Below are 15,096 nucleotides of genomic sequence, written 5' to 3' on the forward strand. Positions count from 1 at the left end.
GAGGCCTTAGAGCATCTTACCGCCCGGATCCGTCGTGCTGCACTGTTAGCAAACAGCCCTGGGAAGTAATGCAGCAGACGAGGGTGGTTTTGAGGTCCTTGTCTGCTCTCCAACAAAGCAGCGATTCAGCCGGCAGTGCAGAGAGGCAGAGCAGCACAGGGAACGGCTGAGATGAACCTCACACAGTACTTTGGACCATAGAAAGTTACTACTTCACTGTATTCACAGCAAACGCTCTTGAAATCACCCAGTGTAACACTAATAGTGCAAAATAAATGGAGTTTGCTTATTTTAGAGAAGCACCACTGTGGCTCTGGACACAGCTTCAGTGGTTTCTTTGTCCCTGCCTAAGACAAACTGGGCAGATACTGAGGGATATACAGTCGTAAAGGAGCAACCGGTGCCTCCTGGGGTAGGTACTCGTGCGATTTTAGTGTCACAGTAGGTTCAGGACTCAAAGAAAAGGTCAGCAGCTCTACCTGTAAAACTGCTGACAGATGTCTTCTGGTTCATCTCAGGAGCTGAGGTCCTCTAATTCAACAACATTAACATAACGAACTGCACAAGCTCTTACGTGCACAGTACTTCAGGTTTTGAGAGTGAAAACAAACATTAACCAAGAATGATTAAACGCAGAGTATGAAACCATCCCCCTTTGCAGTATGTCCTAGCAGCAAAGAGCCTGCAATGGCTCCTCTCAGCTTTCTGTTCAGAGACAGCAGAGCATCCACAACACGGGCGTCCACATTAATAGCATCCTCAAGGGAAAGAAAATGCACTCTCACAAATTGTTGTAATTGCGCCTGGGCAGAATGGGATGCGTCATTAGCTGACGCATGGCTGGAGCAGCAGGTTAGACTAGAATGACAGTACAGGGATTTTTCTGTGTGTTTGTGTGTAACACAAATGAAAAAATGTGACTTTAATTAAACGTGCCTGTGGATGCTTTAGCAAAAATAGAAGCCAGGATATGAAAACACAAACCCAGAAAACAGCAGAGGAATCTATACACTAGAAAGCCAGGTTGGGTAGTTCCACAGGCAAAAAATACTTGTTGCGTTCAGTAATTTTCCATTAACAACTTCATTTCTTTTTATTTGAGTTGTATTTATTTCATGGAACTTTTGATTTTAGAATCAGTTCCTCTGAGGTTTTCTGTCGGGAACTAAGCTTTGTTTCATCTGATATCTCAGCTATCTATGCAGGTAGCCACCTAACAAATTCTCCTGAGATGCAGGTGGTGCATCGGCAGGTTCTCTTTTTCAGTCCCCCAGCAGCATAAAAGGAAGCTCTCCAGAGAGGTGCAGTGCTAAAAGATGTGAATGCTACATTAATAAACAAACCACAATCACACTCCTTCTTGGAATCCTTCTCATCAGAAGTGTAACTTACAATCCATTTTGGTACCTGGGATACAAAAATAGGGATTTGATGCTTTTTACCTTCAAGTTATCTCCAACAAACTGCAGGGCAAACTTTAAAAAATCCCCAAGAAACCTAACATCCAGTTAGAGCCCTTTAAAGGATAAAAGGTTATCTTTGGTTTCCAGAATGGAAAGATCTGTGATTAACTTTTTTGGGTGGCTCACTAAAAAAGTTCACGCAGTTGCATTCAGACTACGCAGTGAATTAAAAACCTTAATGCATGATCACTTGGCTGAGGAAAATGAAAAATAATGTTAACGTTCTTTTACATTCAAGTTAAATGACAGGCAAAAAAAAAAGAGAAAATGACCAAAAAAGAGGAAAACCCACATTATTTACTGCCTTTTAACTGCCTGTCATGGTTAAGGGGAGAAGACTTTTTTAAAAACTATCAAAATATTTGGTAGCATTCTTTTAAATTTGAATTTCTGATCTGCAAACCTGTTTCCCTTTGAGCAGCCGGAAGGGATTTTACAAATGCACAGCTCGATACTGGTTCCAACGGTAAGGGCTCAAGACTATCTAGACCATGTAATGCCTAACCTCTGTATTCTGCCAAGAGAGATGTTCAACAGCCTCAGGTGCCCCAGCTGCCGACCCCAGGGAAGCTCCTCGGCCAGAGCCAGGCCACGGCAGCAGCGCAGAGCAAGGAATCGGAACAGCCACCTGACCACTCAACAGTGTGGAAATCACACGATTCAAAAAGGCTTGTGTGACTTAGGAAAACAAACCCAAACAAACCAGCAGCCTCTTGGTGGGGTTAACACATGCTTTTATCTGCATTGTCGGGAGAAGAGCACAAAGACTGTGCCAATATGTGAAATTATGTAGGAAAGGAAAAGTTGTCCCTAAAGGGAGATCATTAGTCTTCTCTTCCTTTTGCTGATGGCGTTGTCATAGAAACGCCAGAGAAGAAAGAATACTCTATTAACTTCACTTGGACTTCCTGTGCTGCTTGTTCCCTGCCACCCTTCACTGTCACAGTGGAAAAAATGTCCCTCAGTCTAGAATGATGCATTAAAATGTCTTAACACAAAATGTTTTAATAATCCCACAGTCACATTTGTTACGCAAACATTCACTAGAACACAAAGAATAGTGAGATACCAAAGTAGAAATACTATCTAAAAAGGCACCTTAATGATTCTGAAATTAATAAATTCTCTTAAAGTTCCAAGATCTGGAGTACATAATTAAAGCAATTTAAACCCAGACAACGTTAGATGGGAAACAGCATTAGGAGCAATCCAAACAGAATCCATCACTGATTTTCAACCTGAGGTCACCCCTGACTGTTAATGCTCCCGTCACAGTTTCACTCCCGGTTCAGGTTATTGCTGAAGCGTACATCTCTCAGTAACAGCACTCACCTAGCCTGCTGAAAGGGGGCTGGCCTTTAAACACCCTTTCAAGCTTATCTGGATGGCAGTCTCTAAAGTTTGTAACTCTTTTCCGAAGGCTCTCTGAAGGTGAGACTGCACTGCTGAAGTCGTTTCAAACAGTTCCTAATTCTGTTGTGCCAGACCCAAGAGATCTCCAAAGAACACAGACAAATGGACGGTGAATCCTCCAGTTCCCGAGTTCTGGAAAATACTCCTACACCAGGAATCACAGCCATTTACACACCGTATACCCGTAGACCGACTGCCAAGATTGTTCAGCTGCTTCACTCACCTTTGTGGCCAGTAGAAATCTCAGGGCTTCCAGTTAGTCCTTACATTTTTGCCTCGATACAGAATTTACTGTGAAATCAGATACGAAGTGAGATGTGGTCTGTATCACAAGCCTGTGCTACACGAGCAAAGATGTCTAGAATAGAACGACTGCCTGGCTTTTCACTTGTGATGATCTAACCTAAACAATGTCCTGCAGCTCATTAATTTGAGATCCTGCTTTTGCATAAAGATGATAAAATATTATACTGTAGGTCTGGATAATTACAAAGCCACAGAGAGAGCTTTACTTTAAAATTACATCACGTACTTTTTGCAGCAGTAAAACGACAGAAATAAATGAGGACTGGTACAGCTTTGACAGGGCTACCAGAACCAAGATGAAATACTTTTTTACCTACCAAAAGAACAACATTCTACATCAGCAGAGAATTGAGTATCAATAAGCAACTATTTGTCTGAAATACAAACTATCGAGTAGTAGAAAATCCATAATTCCAGAATATTTGCACACAAATAATAAATTGAGACACTTTAACTAGATACAAGGAAAACCTTTCACCATCAGGACAAGGCTGCCTAGAGAAGTCAGTCCCTGGTGTTTAAAGACGAAGCTGGGTAAAGCCCCAAGCACCCTGGTGGCATTTGAGCTGGCCGAGCTTTAAGCATCAGGTTGGACTGAGACCTTCAGGTCTCCAGTTTCCACCCTGAATTATTCAGTGGTTCTGTGACTTCTGTTCTACAAATCCTTCTGAAGCGAACAGAACAACTCACAGGTACACCAACTAATGCTCGAGAGGACGGAAGTGTCAGATGAGCAGGGAACAGAATTAAAGAAAGATCACAAGGGAGCAAACAGGTGGCATAAAGTAAAACAATTTTTTTTTTTAAATTACCATCCCTTTAAAGCTAGAAAGGCAATAAGGATCAAGTAATATTCTCAGCTAAAGTATTAAGAATATTATAAATAATATATAATAGATACTAAATATTATATTATAGATTAGGAACCACTTCAAACATATTGCACAGGGAGGTGAGTGCATAAAGACAGAATTAGCAAAGAGGGAAGGCACATTCTAAGCTATTTTAACATTAAAAGACAGTTGGGACCTTGGAGATCAACATGAGATTGGCAAAAAGAACTCTGAAAAAAACTGCGGGTTAGCACTTATTATTGAAATACAAAATAGGTTTTAGGCTCTACCACAGAAGAAATACGATAAGAAGTTTTGAATAATAGATGCAGGTTTTCATATATGGACTTATGAATAATTCAGAAAAATTATCATTTCAGACTTTCGGTAAGGAAAAAAGCCAACACCAACAGAAGCAAGAGTGATAACAAAATAATGAGGGGATAAGAGATGGCCACAAACAGAGGTGTGAAAAATAAAAAATAAAACTGAAAAATAAAAGGAGAAACACCCAGAGGAAGTAAGTGGCCAAAAAGCTGTTCTCCTGAGAACAAGAGTGGTGGCAGTGAGGGACAGACTCCTTCGAGCAGCAGGAGACCTTGCAAGGGGGTCCATCAGCACAGCTGTGCTATCAGCACAAACACCAGTATCTTTAGAACACTGAGAGAAGAAGAATGAAGGATAAGACAAAGGTATCAAAGAGACTGAGCAAGCAATAAACCCGACAAAGGATGGCTGAAATGATGGATGGTACACATCTTGATACCATAAAGAAAAAGGGGTACAGCACGGGAGCACACACTCATGTCACATCACGGCTGCGTCTGTGAGAAGGTAACTCCAGGACAAGTCAATCGTATACTGGAATTTTCATGGATTTTTATTATCATTCTTTACTGAGAGAAGAAACTCCACAAATCTAAATAGATTATTTAAATTTATAAAAGAATTGGAGAAACTGAGCAAACTTCTGGGGACAGGGAAGCAGGCAGGGGGCTTCTTAACGAGTGAACTGCTTCCCTACCACGTTCTTCAGAGTACCAAAAAAGGGAAGCAGGCTACGTCTCCATTTTTGCCGCCTTGGTGAGAGGGTGAACTAGCACCACTAGAAGGCAGGAGCGTGGGCCAGACACGCAGTGAGGTACCTGGAGCACAGCTCCATCTTCAATTCACCAGGCACTTTACCACAGGAAGAGTTACAGCTGCAAACTCAAAGGTGATCCTGCACCGTTGTTGCGGAAGGGCTGTGAGACCCTCCCCGCACACCGATGGGCACACTTAACGGGATGCTTCCTGGACTGATTCATGGCCTCCAGATGCTAAACCCAACCCATAAAGGCACTGAGGCAATGAAACAATAAAAAACAGCTGATACACGAACACCACCATGTCCTAAAGGATACAGAGAAAACTACAAATCACTTGAAAAAGGAAGTGAACGGCTTCACATTACTCACCCCTTGAGCAGAACAACACCTGCCAGAGAAGCTGAGTAAAGCGGCACCGATGACAAGGCAGGCATTTCAATTGCCCTTCAGACGTCCTCTGTCCACACCAGCTGCAGCACAGTCCATTAGGAAACTCTGACGCAATGATGAGAAGTAAGATAATGTCCTTCCAGTGGAGTTCATGCAAATCACTAGTTGCATTCGCAGACCGTAAGTAATGCAATCTCCGTATTTTTGTTGAGGTTTTTATGAGATAACCTAATCTTATTGGAGCAAAGCCTTGAAAACGTAGCTTAAAATAAGCCATCTTTGGGAAACCACGTGATTATCTATTTAATGTAAAAGAAACAGCCTAACTTAAGACAGGTACATCCACCTTTTCTCTCCAGTTCACCCTTCAGTCACTTTTTGGAATAAATTCATTTTAAATGGCTTGAGTTGTTCCTGCAGGATTTTTGTAGGATTCACTCACCTTTTCCTACTCACGGTCAGCCATCTTACTTCAAGACAAGATTGACTACTAATGGGAAGAGCGAGGTCTTCTGGTATCACCTTACCTTGAAAAGAGACTCTCCATCAGGCAAAAGAAACTTTAAAAGCACACTAGAGAGATTCACCAGGAAAAAAAAAAAGACTGAAATAAAAAACGTTAACTTGTTTTGGTGGTTTTCTCTTCATCATTCATTCAGTTAACTGAGGACACTTTCTTGCCTTTGTCTTACGTTACTCAACATACTGAATTATAAAGAAACTTCACGCAGCAAACTCAGCAGGAGTCACAGTGCTATTTCTCACTGAGGCAGGTTATTAATTTGAACTTAATGAAGTCTTATTTTTTTACGGTACATGTTCAAACAACGCACTACATGCAACTATTCATAGCTCAACAATTCTAAATGACTACCCTGTAAGTCCGCGGTAATACACAGAATTTCCAGCACAGCTGGCTTTATCTTCAGTAGGCTTGCCCTTCCAGACTCAAAAACGTGGCGCAAAAGGCATCTAAACTTTTTTCATGAGAAGCAAATCATCCTTATCCTGAAAACAAATTTAAATCAGTTGAATGAGAGGAACGAGCACAGTGCAGAATAAATACAGAAAACGAAGTAGCTGGTACTTCTTCATTAATATCCCGTGCAAGTGCACATTATAGTGATAAATACATATTTCTGTTTTTCTAAAGCTGATTAACTGTATTAAAATGGCTGTATTAATTTTCTGAGCATTCATATTTTATGAGCTGGGCAAGTTAGTGTACATTGCAACTCCCATTTTTCAAAGGCTGTATTACTTCCGGATACAGGAGAGGACATTACAATTATAAACGAGTAAAACTTCAGTGTGTGCGTGTCACACTCTCCAGTAAAGCTGAAACAGAGCGGCTGTGATATTGCCAACTGACGCACAGTTACCCCTGCAAAAGCAACACACACTTCAGAGTAAGTTACACCGATGGGCACATTTTAGAAACCGATAGAAAAGGAAAGCCGCAGGGGTATGGAGAAAAGGGAAGAATGAGGTGGATACAAAAGAGAAAAGGTAGGGACATGAACGGAATTCAAGAGAGTAAAGGAAGAGTTTCCCAGCTCTGCACCATTGAACAAAATCACTTAACATGTGGGAGGTTTGTTAGTCCCGCTGAGGGATTTATCTGGTTTTCAGTTTTAGATGATTTGGAGCCAACCAGGAAAAGGACAAGGTCACTTGATATGTGAATCCAGTCACAGGCTTCATCTTTATTTCAAGTACTGTAGGTTATATTAAATAATAGAAATTATACTGAAACATTTGTTGACGTCCAGGTGTTCTAGTCAGACATCACAAGCAAGACAAAAGTAACTCTGACAAAGATCAACACTGCAATTCTCAGAAGTTCTGGACAGCTCTGAAAACACCCAGAGTCTTTGTAAGCCTCAATTTTAGATGTTCTTGGCTTGCACAGAGACACTCAACTCTTCACGGCACTGAAGAATTCGGTGCTTATCCCGTGCCGTGGCGGACTGCGACGCAGGCTGCAAGCATGGCTGCCCACTCCGCACCACGCAGGTAAGGCTGAGGGACTGCGGGATGGAAGATCTTCAGTCAATTTAACTCCATCTTCCTTCCTGATGTAAAAGCTCATACTTTTGGAGACCAGGGTCATTCCAATGACAGAAACAACCGACAGTCCTAGTTGTTAACAGCCACGTGTGGGAAATTACCAGTAGAAGCATTAGTGCTCTCAACAGCAAATAAACAGCACTTGTCCCGCTTCAGTCTCCTCTACAAACTGCCTGGTCCAATTCCTTTTGTCTAGCTCTTCTCTACCTCTTATTTTGAGCGGATTATTGTGGGGTTTGGGTTTTTTTGTATTTCATTGTGAAACAGCAAAGACCCTAAATTATTTCAGCTAATTCTGCTGAGAACTTCCATACTGTCACATTTTATGCTCCTCCATTATCAGGTTATTACTGTATATTTCCATTTTGATTTTCCTTCCTATTTGAGCGCAAAATTACCAACAGATCTGACAGAATAACCGTAGCATAATGCTTGTTACAATAGTTTATTTGCTAAGGTAAGCAGGCAGTACATAATTAACATAAAAATAAAAAAGGATCATATTAATTCACGTGAGAATTACCGGATGGCCCATACAATAAATATAACCACAGTGACTAAACTGCACGAACGTGAGCCAAATGGCGTTTGAAAATTCAGAATCCACACTAAATGGAAATAGCTCACGGTGATTAATTTTGCCATTCAAAGATGAGAACTCGGTGCTGCTCAACGAAAAAGCTCGTCTGCCATCTGCATGCAGCAGTCTGCAATTGTGTGATTATTCAAAGGGCTGTTAAGACCGGAGCGTACAAGAACAACGCACGCACACTAACACACACGACTTCTTTCCCCCGCTCCGTTTCTGCTGCTCAGGCTTGTTTCCCAGATACCTGCTGGGCCCTCCAGTAGGAGCAAGCACTGACAGATAGCCAGGGGAACTGGACAAACAGCGTTTTCCAGCATAGCCAGGTTAGTTTGGAAATGGGGATAAACTGATGCAGATGGGGACAGGAAATGGCATCCGAAGACGACTTCCAATCATCATAGAAATAACTTTATTAAATAATAAACAATCAGCCGGAGTAGGAGTAGTATCTCTGCACTTCTCCACATGCCAATATCCTACAGCTCCTGCAAAAGAAAAGGAAGTGTATGAAAAAACAGACTAGTGCTTTACACAGCGCACTCTCAGATTTTCCACAGTGCTTACCTTCTCCTCCGCTTCTAACGTTGACTGGCAGGACACCATCCCCGCTCATTCTAGGCACAGAGGACACAGGAAAATTTAGTTGACTGTCAGGAACATCAATTTTTCTATAGAACTGTAACATACATTACGAGCGCACCACTGTCATGGAACATTTATTGTGATACTTACCTTCTGCTTTCCAAATTCCTGCATCATTTACTGAACGAGACTTGACATCTGCGCAATACCTCCAGCAGGAAAAGGACAAAGTAACACTGATTCACCGTGGCTGCGTAAGTGCAGTGCAGCTCGGGCGTTTGGAGCCTCTTCTCTGGTAGCAGGATAACTTCAGCACGCGTAAACAACCTGCTAGTAAGAAAAATGCCCCACCCTGGTAGGCTAACAACATCCTCATGGACATGCCAGGATTGTACTTACTACTTGGAGGCCTCCTCCCAGGTCCTCTCGACTGGAAAGACGCAGTCCCGCTGGCAAGCCTGCCGGCAGCTGTCTCTAGCACCACCTCTGACACGCAGCTCTCGCCTCTGTCCTCCCAGGCTTGTTTCAGGAGCGTACAACACATAAAAGTCACTGTCTACATATTTTTGCATCTGGTTTAACTGCAACCGAGCCCAAACAAGGACAAGAGTAAAATAGCAGCCTTGCGAGTCCCCTAATTGCATTAGCATACCCTTGTGGTGTCACCTCTAACAGTTCCTGAAGCTCAGCGAAGCATTTACCTCAGTACCACGTTCAAAACGCAGGTCACGAGGCTGACTGGTACAGGGTCACATTTAAACACGCAGCTGTCAGTTCCATGACGGTGCCACCCAGCTGCCTGCATGTCACGATGAGCAGTATTTGCCTCTGAGATACACTAGCCACGCGGGGACCGAGGGCACACGGAGACACTGCACAGCAAAACCCCTCCGTGTGCAGGTGAGATGCCGTGTCCCCAGCTGACATCCAGCCTTGAAGGACGCAGCCTTTCTCCTCGAGGGGACCACACAGCACAGATGTTCCTGAAACCAGCACCATGCAGAAGAGGCATGTACCTGGCACCAGGAGTTACACAGAAACTCACCTGCAGGATTGCACGCAACAGCCATTTGTTGCAAGGCTTCCCAAATTCTCTTGTCTAAGGCACAGATAGCACTCTGACCGTCCCAGTACCCCTTGGTCAGCACCTCGGGATACAGAGCACCCATTCACACTGGGAGCGACAGCACAATGGTTATACGTAGGATTACCAACGACACAAACTCACTTTTACCGACTGACACTCTGCTTAATGCAACCAGTGGTTCCTCCCAACTCAGCACCCAGCAAAGCAGGGACGCTCGGACCAGTTCTGGCTTCCCAAACTTGCCAACATGCTGCATTACCCATTTGGTTTTTAGCTTCCACAGGTTTCACCACCAATGGTTAGTAGCTTCAGTTAGAGAAAGCAGAAGAAACCACAGACAGAGGAAGGTCAGCAGAATAAGTTACATGTATTAACATTATTTCATCCACACAGTTCACAGCAGTGCTATTTTGATAAAGCACTACAGGCAGTTAACAGCACACGTAAGTTAACCACATGGTAAATCTTAGACTTGCATTTTAAAAATAATGCAAGTTAATCCAACCCAGTTCACTGACAGTACAGAAAATGTAGACAAACTGTAAGCATGGCATACTGAGAAGAGTACAGACAGTGGCATCGAACCAAGGTGATTGCTAGGTCACAAAATGTCCAGGGATAAACCTCTCCTTCTCACTACACCAAAACCAAACCATATCCTCCAAACTGAGCCAAGATGTTGTAAGACAGCCTACAACGTTGACCAGATGCACGCTGACTTTCATTTAAGAGATACATTTTCCTAATCAGGTACAACCCCTGAGGAACCTCTGCTTCATCCATTACTCTTCCACCACACAGACATCAGCAGTTTCTATAAAACTCTCTTCTGGTGCTCGTGTCTCTCCTCTCTAGTGGTGATAAACGACTCTTCATCTCAGCTAACAGAATCCCGTGGGAAGTGCTGAAGATCTAAAGCCATTTCATGCCTCAGGATACTCCTGTTATGTTGCAGCATCCTTAAGGAGGAAAGGTATTTCACAGAGCAAAGAGGAAGACGAGGTCCCAGGAGCAAAGCCTTTGCTAAGTTTGAACAGGTAAAATCAAAAGAAGGTAATGAAAAGTGGGGTCAGGACGAAGAACAGAGGGATTCCAGGAGCAATGACAACAATGGCAGTGAACATCCCAAGTACCAATGCCTACCTGAACAGCCCCTCTTAGTTCTTCAGGAATTGACTGAAGGAGTACAGACGAAAAGTTGTAAATGCTTGTGATGAACGACAATATATTTATCAGACGGAGGTGCTTTGATAGTGCTGGGGGATGACTGCGATCAGAATCTCCAGTAACAGAGTTTGTGTAAACAGAAGCACAAAAACATTCCGTGTACCAAAGCAGCAGAGAACATCTACCTGCTTTATGCTTTAGAAAAGGAATACGGGGCGGGGTGGGGGGGGAAGCAGCACTTTGTTTTTCAAATGTACGCCCTGCAGAACAGGTACGTCCTTTGCTCACGTAACTGAACATTCCTCTTCTCTTCCAGCGAGGTTTTTGTAACACGGAAGAGCTGCTGAATGGTGACCACGGCGAGGGACACCCACGCAAACACTGGTTATTCATCTTCATTGTCTGTTTGCTGCTGCGAGACGCTGAGTTTCAGAGGGCAGCTCACCAGCCGCACAGTTTGTGAGCTATGCAGGAACTAATGAACTTTGCCTTTTTATTTCCTTGCAACAGGGAAAATGCTGAACTGCTGCAGCCTTGCTTACAGCACCCATTGGCAAAACCAGCCACTGTGGGTCAGGAAAACCACAACTCACCCATTGCAGGGCACAACACCAGGTCGCAGAGTCGATTTAGTTAATTGCACCGGATGTTCCTGCAGTCTGAGGCACACAACTGTCTTGGCTCAGTGAGGAGGAGCAAGAATCAGCACAGTGAAAACGAAGCCTGCACCGTCTTCACCAACGTGAACAAGTGCGCAGAGTACAGAAAACGGAGTACAATTCACACTGTGGTCATTGCAAGGAGATACAGGAATTTTAATAAGATCCTGTTCTTGAGTTCCTTCATCGCTCTGCTCAATTAAATGTTATTTAATGATTCACCGCTTACAAGGGTATTATATATCATTCACACTCCGCTGACTGACTTCAGTGGAGCTTCTGATCTTTCCAGAACAGATAACTGGTTCTAAGGAAAAATACTGATTTCCTGTGTGAGGCCCAACTACCAGCAAGTTAAAAGTAGCGACTAACTATAGCAACCGCTGTGTTATTTCTGCAACTCATGCATGGGGAGAGTCGGGTTATCACACTGTAATTGCCTATACCAGTAGCTGCTGCTAAGCAGCCTCGGGATGACAACTATTGCATGGAATGACCACATTCCCACCAAAGCTGTAGCGACCTGCCTGTGGCACTCTCTGGGGACGCTTGATTTCCAGCTGTGTTCATCAGGACTTACTGACACAGAACAATGGGTGAAGATTCTGGATCACCAGGTTAGGTGGTGTAGGTGAACTGCTGAAACAGTCACGTTTGTTCATGTGTTGTAGCAGTTACTCCAGTACTCACCTCCATATTTCACCCCTGGACACCCCCTAATTCTACTCCCTCTTGGTGTGAGCCATGAGGAAAAACGACGGCTCCTTGTCTCAGGCTGTGACTCTTTGCCCAGAACACCCATTTCCGAACGTCGCTCGCAGGCTCTGGCATCTCCTTGTGTCTGGCCGTGAAAGCCCCATGCAGGTTTCACTCCGCAGTTGGGACCGCATGCACAAGGTCTGTCTCCACAGCTTGATGTTCAGCTGCTACCTGTTGCACCAAGGTAACCTGCGCAGCCACGGTGGCTGTCAGACTGGGCTTCACCAGCAAACGTTCCACCAGACAGACACAACCCGTTCAGCTCTGAAGCGTGGTTAACCACCTGGGTCAGAAAACGGCAGTAAGCTGCAGATACTCATACCCCCAATGCTATCTAATGCTAACAATACATCCCTTAGATGTCTCATTGAATAAAAGCTGCTTCTTTCCATCTCTCTTTTTTGATGAACTCGCCGTCCCAAGTGAGCATCTCCACCAGCCAGCCTGCTCTCAGCTGACAGGGAACTGTTAATTCAGCCAGCAGATTCCCATCTTGCAGGAACACTGTGATAATATTTACTTACCTTTGTGTTGGAAATTTAAATAGAATTGCATGTATCATCCTTGGTGAGACACTGGGAACCATGCAGACACGTGCACCGATCCAGGACAGGTGCTGAGCACTACTCCACACACCGTGGTGCTCTCCTGCGAGGAGCCGGGGAGCACGGGCGAGGAGGCAGCCAAGTCTGCATCCTCTTGCAAGGAAGAAATAGTTTCTGCGTGACACACTACTGAAAGATACTCCCCAGAGAGCTGAGGAATCCAAATGCAGAAAGCCTGGCAAAAATGACTGTCACTGAGAATCTAAGGCACAGAGAGATTAAAATACCTTGCCCAAAGCCCTTCCGGAAGATCGCATCAGAGATGGAAATTGAATCTAGCTCCCGCCAGTGAGTATCAAACACCAGATTTTTTTTCTTTTCTTTTCTTTGAGGTACTAGAAAGTGCAAAGCATTTCCTTATCAGAAGAAATTTCATAAAGCTTGGTTGCTCTGATCACAACACTCAAATTCCACATTTTTAGGGACGTGGTGTCCCTTGAACGCACACTTGGCTTTCATTTAATTCAAGAGGAGCTGCACGTGTGTCCATCAGAACCGAATGTTTACTGGTACATATGCAACATCTTAAACCAGGTACGCCCCCCGTTAACGCGCCTGCATTTATCTCTGCTACCCACGCACGAACCAGACACTGCAAAGCAAAGCCAGCAACGACAGTGGAGGGTTCCCCTCTGGAACGCGCGCTGTTGAATACTGCATGGAACACAAACCCGTCACTACCCAGAAGGGGAAGGGGCTGCCAGAACATGAGAGCGGTGAACACAGCCGTCAGTGTGGGAGATGTAAACCACACAGAATCACCGAATCATTCTGGTTGGAAGAGACCTTTAAGATCACCAAGTCCAACCATTCACCCAGCATCACCAGGTCCCCACCAACCCCTGCCTCTCAGCACCATCTCCACACGTCCGTTAAACCCCTCCAGGGATGGGGGCTTCACCACTGCCCTGGAGGGCTTAAGAAGCACAAACATTTTACTTTTGCATATGATTTGGGAAACTGTTTTTTTTTTTCTAGCCCACAAAAACCCACCTCAAGCCTCATTTTTGACTGCTGTCATAATATTTTCAGGCTCGAGACACAAGATTTCATTAATTTCTATACTATCAGGATCTGTTCCAATATTAAATAAGCAATCAGAAAGCTACTCATATGAGAAGACTACTCTGAGCCAAGACTTCAGGGGTTGGCTTTATTTCAAGCTTTAAAGAGATGTCTTTTTTTAAAAAAAAAAGGAAGCTAAAATGCTCAAAATAAAGTTAAATAATTCAGCTTTGCCTGCCTCCTTTGGAAAGGCTCGCTCTAAGAATCCTATGTATATATTCCTTATCCTCTGTCTTTTATGTACATGCTTGTCCTTCAACACGTGCGCCTCCAGACGGCTGCTTACGATCTCAGTGACGCAGTGAAACTGGGATAACTGCAGAGCCTTTACAGAAACCACTTTCCAGCTGTGCTTGTCCACCGAGTCCGTGGAAACACTCACATCCACAAGACTTTTACAGTTTCCTACGAGGTGAAGTGAAACACTAAGCCCCTGGAGATGACAGAATGGTTCCCTAGAGAGAACTTTTCTCCCGAGTGGAGACTGATCTCTAGGTGTGCCATGCGAGTCCATAAGCAGTAGGAAAACACCCCTCAACCTGCTGGCTATGGTCTTGCTCATGCAGCCTGCCAAGCAGTGAATACTCATCACTATATCTGTTTCATCACAACTTACCCTCAGTGTGTCAGCAAAATCCCCACATCACCACTTTCAATCACTAGGTTACCGTATTTTTATTTCTAAAAAAACCCTAAGTTAAACTCAACAGAGGGCAAGGACACATTAAAAGTAATTTTTTTTATGGCTTAGATATGAATTTGCAAGCTTTTTATCACCGCATTTTCAGTCGCATTCAATGGTTTATGCAAGCCATTTTTAGAAGACGGATGCACCAGTCCACTACCTCTGTGAAGGACAAGCCTTGGCTGCCTCGAGGAAATTCTCTCTGCTCTCTGCAGATCACCAGCGGAGAGGGGACGCGGTGACTTGCTAAACCTGTCATTCTATCAGGCTACGAACATGTTACAGGGCAGCAGCCCAGTCAGTAGAACCTTCCCAGAATTATGAGAAGCAATCCC

At 44.0% G+C, this 15,096-nt stretch overlaps 1 protein-coding gene across 1 annotated transcript in view; it reads right to left on the reverse strand.

The window, feature by feature from the left end:
• Positions 1-15,096, reverse strand: part of NRG3 (neuregulin 3) — an 86,815-nt gene that overhangs the window by 42,106 nt on the left and 29,613 nt on the right. The window lies entirely within an intron of this gene.

The sequence above is a fragment of the Buceros rhinoceros genome, unplaced genomic scaffold, assembly GCF_000710305.1.
Source record: "Buceros rhinoceros silvestris isolate BGI_N320 unplaced genomic scaffold, ASM71030v1 scaffold8966, whole genome shotgun sequence".
NCBI lineage: Eukaryota > Metazoa > Chordata > Aves > Bucerotiformes > Bucerotidae > Buceros > Buceros rhinoceros.